Raw genomic sequence first — 8,041 nt, 5'->3', positions numbered from 1 at the left:
GCCACTACCCAAACCTCTCCTCAAACTCAAATATAAAACATCAGCCCAAATGGCTTACACTCAAATATAAATCATTCCAGGTCTCTGTTCTTCGAACCCTTCTACCTGGACAGTCTTGTTGCTACACCCCTAGCCCTCCAGGTACCTTGCCTGGGCCCATCTGACTCCAAACTGCAGTCAATGCCACTAAGACCACCTTTCTCCTCCACATCCAAAGGCTAGGCTTATATCCCCCAAGCCTTTCTGGTCATCTGACCCAGGTCTCTGCTCCTAGGTGCTGCTGATTTCCTCATCAGCATCCTGGCCTTCTGCAGCCAGTAGCTCAATTCACATGGGCAGCTGAGGCCTGTTGCTCTTTTCCATCAGGCTTTCTGCAACTTGCCCGGGCTACACTCCCCTCTTCCTAGTACCAAGGGTAGGTGTGCCCTGTTACAGGGCGAAACACGCTTTTAATAGATTGTGCTTTCAATCTTCCAAACAGAAGAGATCTCCACACAGAACCTCGTTAAGAACATTATTTTTTGTTTGCTTTTCAGGAAGAAAAAACATGCCGATTAAGAAGAAAATGCAAAGTGATAGCCTGTGGGTCCCACAAGCTCCATTTATAAGAGTTCAAAGACACTGGGAAAAAAATGTCAAAGCTTTAGATCAAGACATACCCGAGCTTTGAAGATTATATTGGTTATGGATGAATTAAAACACATATACAATAATTAGCAGAGATTTATTGCCATACCTGAAGAGTTGAAGGAACACGCTGCCTGCATGCTAATACAGCACAAGTCATGCTCACTATTTACACAGACCTTGCGTTTTAGTCATTCAGCACTGCAAACAGCTCCCCAGCTCTTCTCTGGCAGGCAGTGGCTGGAAAGCAGGGCAGTCACCCTCCAATAATGGAGTCTTCCTCGGCTCTGTGGAGACACTTTATGCTCAACCATGTTTACTTTCCAAACACTGTGCTCACATAATTGCCAGCAGCGTGCATGTGTCGCATCAGAACCAAACCACGGGTTGGAACAGAGTTTATCATTGGAAAACACTCTATCATTTGCATTTATGATGAAACCTCAACATGCCCTTGGACAAAATGCCTGGAAAAGGATCTGACTGGTAAAGCTCTGAGCTTCCCCCTGACCCAAAATCCTTCGCTAAACCTACAGATGAACGTGTCTTGAAGGTAGAGATAAGAAAGAAGAACAAAATTCCTCCAGACGAGTTTAGGAAGACATCTTAAGCTTATCTTTTTGTGCTTCTGTCAATTGAAGTTTGCCAGTTTCTCTCTTTTTTCTTTCCTTCCTGTAGCAACTAAAAAAGGGAAGAAGGTATAAAAATATAGCCTGTATGTAATGACCCTTGGATAAAAACAATGGGTATATTATTTCATTTAAAAGTCTTTAACTTCAAGGTTTAAACACGTGTGGGTTTTGATTCTGGAATTTGTCTGCTTTAAGGAATGGGTATGTGATTGCTGGTTCCTGCTATTTCTTGCATTCTTGTCCAACTGTTCTTGCTTTGGTTAGTCCAAAAAGTTGTTTTTTTTTTCCCCAGATCCGCTTAATTATAAAGGCAAGAGCAAATTAAGTGGCTTGAACATCAGCCCCATAGATCTGCATATCAAATAACAGGGTGTGCTTGAGTGCCAGGTACTTGGCAGCTAGTAAATTCAGGATCACAAGCATTCATTTAACCAACAGGGACAGAAGTTAACCATTGGGGAAGGATTGATGAAATGATGAACTCAGCTTGTTCTGGACTTTCAGGTTCACATGAATTGAAAAGCTCCATGTAAAACTAGAGAAAATCTTGTGGGGTTTGTATTGAGACCCCAGGGAGAAATCTCATACCTCTTTGCACCTGGAGGCTCTCGAGTCCTCTTTTGTATATTGGCTGGGATTCTCAAGGCCAACAAGTGCTTTGGAAAATCCCACCTCATGCTGTCGTCTTCTAGGGACTGGCCAGTTGGTAGCTTGAAACTCTCTCCTAAGGCTCTCTTTGGTATCCTGCTGGCTTCTATCTGGTGTTTGAGGAGCTGGTGGGAGTCCACTGACCCCAGTATCCATTATTAGCATCTTCAAGGGATCAGGGTTTCTAACAATCCTGTCATATAGCAGGCTGAGGACTAGGAATGCTCCTCCAGTCCTGCTGATGCCTCTTCATGGAAGCCTGAAGCTTGGTGCAGTGCATGCCAGTGAAAAATCTGTTGAAGGGGGCTGGGGAAGTGAGAGCTGTTGGACATCAGGACTCTCAGAAGGGTACAGGAACCCCTGGGCACAGCAGGGAGGGATGGACCTGCCTCTGGTCCTCTGTGCATCAGTGAGCTTTGCTTGCCTCTTAGCCAGACTGTTGCACAAGCCAGGCAGCACTTGGGGTCTGCATACATAAAGTCATCACACAATCTTACCCAAGTCAGTGTGGGAGCTGACTCAGTCCATGATGTCAATCAAGTCCTCTCCCCCTCCTGTCCCAGTTGATTCATCTACAGAACAGGTTCACCCTGCTCAGCTACATTATAGACTCTCACAAGGCTTCACAAACTTGTGGGGATCCTCAGAGAAAAGAAGTGCAAAGGATGGGTAGGACTGTCAGGAGCAGAGTAGTCTCCTCCTACTAGGTAGTCTGAAGTCAGGTGGAAGACAGCAGGGTGGGACCTTCAAGACTAACTCGTTTAGAGTCCATTCATAGCATCTGACAAAGCAGGCTGACTCACAAAGGCTTATACTTCTCTGAACCAATTCATCTTGAAGGTACAACCCCGCCCTGCCTTCTCCTTAGTGGATGAAACTCCGATCCGTGCAGAGGGGCCCCACTATCCCGCTCTTCTGAGGGAACTGTGGTACATTTCCACATCTACCTCTTGTGGACACTCAACAGGCTTCAGGCCTAGCCCAGCCTGGGGCTGGGAGCTGGGCCTTTTTCAGTTGATCCCTTTTCTGGTAGTCCTGATAGTCCATGTAGGACATTGAATAGGCTGCAGTTCCAGTAGATACATGATACCCCCTTTCCACACACTGACCAGGCCATGATAAATATTTGCAGCTGAACAAAATATGGCAAGGTCCCTATCAAATAATTTGCTGCTGTGTAAGTAACTTTTCAACAATACCTTGGGAGGCTAAAATCAACTGGCTGCATCCATTTTAGAGGGAAATTCTCCAGAGATAAAGGAGTAGCAATGAGCTATATTTTTGGCATGTTCTTTATGTAGATCAAATTCAGTCCTCTGGACAAACCCAGCAGCAGGCTTATGCACCATTTACAATGCAGCAGACAGAAGGGAGGTTTCCATTGACCCTGCACAAGAACAGGTTTTGCGAGCCAGCTCTTCAGCTGATATAACCTGGCATAACTCCATTGACTTCAATGAAGCTACACTAGTAAGACGGCTGGAGAATTTGGCCCCCTGACTTCAGTGAACCTAAGCAGATATAAACCAGCTGGGGAGGAGCACATCCCAGCTGCAAACATAATCTTGAATACCCTGCATCCCTTCTGGTAGATAGTAATAGCTATGGATTTATTTCAATGTATTTGTATCTGTCTTTATCTTTATTTCTTTGTTCCTTTGGTAGTTCACAGTTCTGATATCAGAGGCAGCACCTGGACTAATGATTTAGCTGTGAATTTTGCTCTTATTTTTCCATTCTGTGCTGAGATGTGAAAGATGGTAGACACCTTCCTGATGAATTCCTAAAAGTCCATATTTGTAAGTACTCCAGCAAGATCTCCTGGGGGAAAGTGAAGCAGAGCTGAGTGCCTGTAGTTGGGAAAAGGACATCATTATACTTAAACTGTGCGACTTCTCAACCATCCCCCTCCATTCACACTGGGCCTGTCAATGATTCCTGCTGCGCTCATTAGATTTGCTAACATTTGCTCATTTTTACTTTAGGGGAGAGAGGTGGCATGTGTTTCTGCAATCCATTAAGCAAAGAGACAGATCCACTCCCTGTGAGAACTTGCGTATGCCATACAACCTCTTTGGGCACATCCCCACAAATGGGAACATGCATTCCCTGGGGACAACTAGCAACAGTACATATTTGTACCATTGCTAGTTGTCCCCGAGGATGCCCCTGCATGCATGGCTTTGGTGCATGACAAGTTGCCTTGGGTGCGGTAGAGGAGGCTGGGGTAGCACCTGGGATCCTGGGGGCCTCCTGGAGCTGCAGTGGCTGCTATCTGGGTGTGTGAAGCCTGGCTGGCAGCCACTGCCACCATGTACATGGTCCTACTTTTTTCTGGCATATGTTTTTTGGATACTGAGATCTCCTGGTGTCAAAAAACCCCACTGCACTGCTAATTAGCAGCACGACGAATGCCTGCATGTGTGGCACATGCAATTTGTGGCACCACAGATGGGTCTGCAGCACCACAAACCGCATGTGCATGATTGTCTGGATGCAACCTCCGAGTCTTTGTTTCTCCCATCTGTAAAGAGAGATGGTGACACTTGGGCATGCTTGAGCTGCAGGGAAGAGGAGCTCCTCTGGCACTAGAGCTAACCATTATTATTACACTGTTGAGCTAAACACCCTAAACCATATTGAACCTCCCACACAGAATTTGAGGGGGTCAGTGGTGACTGAAGTTTATGGATGATTTCAGCGTGGGAGATGAATGACTTAGATTTCTTTCTAGCTTCATTCAGTATGATTCAAAGCTGAGATCTTATTTCTTTGTATAAGAGCTGAGCACTAGAGCACCATTTAAGACTCACTCCAACCCTAATTAAATGGGAATTTGGGGGTGCTGGGATAGATGTACCCTGTATTAGCACGAGGTATTGTAGTTACGGCTGGAGAACACATCCTTCCTGGGTATAGTACTGGCAATTAGACACCTTGCAGGGAAGCTGTAATGTCTTCAGATTTTCTTGTGGCCACTAGATGTCACTGAAGACTGGAGATGGAGGTGGCATGGAGCTTGCTGCTGCATGTGAAGGACTATGTCTGTAAAAGCAAGAAAAGGAAACAAGGGCTTGAAAAGCAAAGGAGAGAGCATCTCCCTACACATAGCCTGGTTATCCTGCTCTCTTGCTGTTCAGCCTGTGGCCTTTAGCAATGGTGTTCTGCACCACTGAAGACACTTCTGTCCAAAGCACCACTTTCTCCTCTCATCTAAATTTAGCTTTCTGTCCTGTGCAGAGTCCTGCCACGGTCTCAAACAGGCAAAGCTAATTAATGACGGCAGCATCACAACAACTGTCAAACAGGGACATATCATTTCCTCCATTTCCTAGATGGGACAGTAATTAGTTTGATGAAGGTTGCACAGCAAGTCACTGGCACTGTTAGGAGGAGGATCCAGGAGTCAGTTTTTAGTCCGTTGCTCTAACCAACAAATTCACCATGTCTCCTCAAAGACCAAAAGCAACTGGTCAATGAGCAGCTCTTCACCTCTTCTCTGACTGGTTATAGGCTTGCACTGCAGAGTCGTGAAGACAGCACACGTAGATGCAGCAATAGAGACTGCTATAATAATCTAGACCAGTGGCTTTCAACCTTTTTTAATTTGCAAACCCCTAAAAATGTTGAATGGAGGTGTGGACCCCTTTGGAAATTTCAAGTGGCGGTGAACTGTAAGTGTGGGTATTCACATACTTTTGATTGATCATAGTCATCTTTCGTGGACCCCTCATGAACCAGAGGTTGAAAACCATTGATCTAGGTGAGATCCATCTCCACCCCTATCTCATAGACAGATACCATACACCCTGATGTTGTGAGAAAACTCACCTAACTCCACAGCAGACAGATGTGGGCCAGTCTGTCCTATCAGAATCAGCCTGGCCTCTAGCACTTGGACTGGTTTCAATACATTAGTGTGACATTCAACATTTCTTCCCAAGTTTCACCATTAACAATTACACTGGCTCTATTCTTGTAATCCATACCGATGTCCAGTCTCTTTTTGAATCTTGCTGGCCTCCCTACTTCCCTGAGGAAACCACAGGTCAGCGAGCTGGCTATGCACCGTGTGAAAAACAATTCCCTCCTTGTAGGTATGAATTTTCCACCTTTTAATTTCAGTGAAAGACCTCTGTTTTCGTGTTTGAGATGGGAAGAGCACACATCGGTGGTCATTTTTCTCGAAACCATTCATTACTGTGTCACATCCCTACTTGTTCATCTTCCTTTCTGAGGTAAACACCCACAGCATGAATAACTCATATAGTGATTAGTCTGTGGGCCATTTAAAGGCAACAATTAATTTAAACTACCTGCAAGCCCTCATACACATTAGTAGCTCTATTCAGGTAAGTAGTCCAGACTTTTTTGCTAGTGGTAGAATATGTTTTGCCGCACACACCTCTGTTGCAGCAAATGCCAGTCAGATTGCTGCAGAGCGTGGAGGGTTTGAAGTTTTTCCTTTCTTTTTTTTTTAAAGCAAGGATTTACAGTCACCAGATTCAATACATCAGGAACCCTGCAGGATACCAGTGCTATGGGGGGCTTTACAGGCTGCAAGAATAGGCACAGAAAAGTCACAAGAGCCATACAAAAGAACAGCACAGCAGCCATGTGATTTTGCTTCTTCGTCAGTCTGAAGTCTGATGCTCCCAGGTCTGGGGAGAGCAGATGCATCTTCTCTGTTTGCATTGTCTTGGATACATTCTCCTGCTCCATAAGTCCACCCTGCCTGCCAACTACCTCTGTGGATTCCCCACTACGCAGCAGCAGCAGCTGCCTCGGGCAGGCTATTGCAGAGAGAGGTGTGGGGGTGGAAGGGAATTGGGGCTGCCATCTGGCCTTGCTAACAGCATCAGTGCTCATGTCATGGATGGCTCAAGGAGCACACCCTGGATGCAGAAATCCATGCTCACAGCACCCCAGCTACCAGCATGAATCTGCTATGATAAAAGCTGGACAGTCTCTCTTTTAGGGAACTTAACATTTTAATTGGATCTGTGGTGTCTTGTCTAGTCCTTGTGCCCGCGGCTCTTTTCAGTGTTGAAGTGTGTTGCTTTGTGTGTCCTTTGGTACTGAGGAGCATAAAGTGAAGCTGAAGCCCCACTGGAGAGGGGAACATTTAGCACTTCCATGGCACATTTCAGCCACAGATGTCAAAATGCTTTACAAAGGCAGGTAAGTGCCATGATCCCATTTCAGAGAGACAAACAGAGCTGAAGTCACTTGCTTGAGGTCACCCAAGTCAGGCACTGCCAGAGCTGGAAACAGCACTCAAGTCTTCCAGACTTCCAGTCTTGAGCTGTGGCTAGAGAGGATGGGCTAGTACAGTCGGCACCCGATTGGGACCCACAAGACCTGGGTCACCCTGTGTTTTATCCACAACAGGGAGATTACCTTAATTCTTTCCTGCCTCATAGTGATATCATAAGTGATAACAAGACATTCAGGCACATACAAGTACCTAGAAAGACCATTCAAAAGACATACTTGTTTGCAGCCTCTCACTGGAGGATACAAATTCAAATCACTAGCCTGAATCTGGGCTCATCACAAACCGGTTCTGATGTGACAAGAGCTCAGGAGAAGCTGAATTTCAAGAGCTACTTCCACGTGCAGGTGTCTGCTGGGGCTGAGGTCAGGCAGAAAATGCTTTGCCAGCCTGCTAGCACTCTTGCTACTGTAAAGCTTTTTTCGTGTCATAGAGATGGGAGGCAAAAGTCTTCAAAAATTCTGCGGATTAGGAAATCTAAATGTTAAAAAAAAATCAAAATTGCATCAAATGAAAATTTTGAGTTACCTATTTTAATTGTTTTTTTTAAATTTTGAACTAACTTAAGATTCCAAAACAACCACTCAAAGCCAGCTCACTCAGAAAGGAACCTTATCTTGAATGTTTCGATTTTTTTGAATTTCTTTGAAAATTGGAAACCTCACCAAAAGTGCCATTTCCCTGATGTTTTGTTTTCAACAAATTGCTATTTTCTGATAAAAGTTTCATAAATTCCTGACTGACTCTAGTTATGGCTGCTTATGTGGAAATCAGAAATCCAGATGTTAACCACAACATAATGCACAATATGCCTCTTGTTAATTAGCACCATATTGTTTTAACACGTAGTCTCACAAAT

General features: G+C 45.0%; 1 long non-coding RNA gene across 1 annotated transcript in view; it reads right to left on the bottom strand.

Annotated features, from left to right (window-relative positions):
• Positions 1-571: 571 nt before the first annotated feature.
• LOC109284768 (uncharacterized) overlaps positions 572-8,041 on the bottom strand; it is a 30,448-nt gene continuing 22,978 nt past the window's right edge. Inside the window, exons 2-3 of the long non-coding RNA XR_002092345.2 lie at positions 4,768-4,952; positions 572-3,757 (exon numbers count right to left, since the gene is read on the bottom strand). This is a non-coding gene — a long non-coding RNA (uncharacterized LOC109284768). The remainder of the gene's footprint in view (positions 3,758-4,767; positions 4,953-8,041) is intronic.

This window comes from Alligator mississippiensis, chromosome 8, assembly GCF_030867095.1.
Source record: "Alligator mississippiensis isolate rAllMis1 chromosome 8, rAllMis1, whole genome shotgun sequence".
Classification (NCBI taxonomy): Eukaryota; Metazoa; Chordata; order Crocodylia; family Alligatoridae; genus Alligator; species Alligator mississippiensis.
This window is presented reverse-complemented; position numbering and strand designations above follow the sequence as displayed.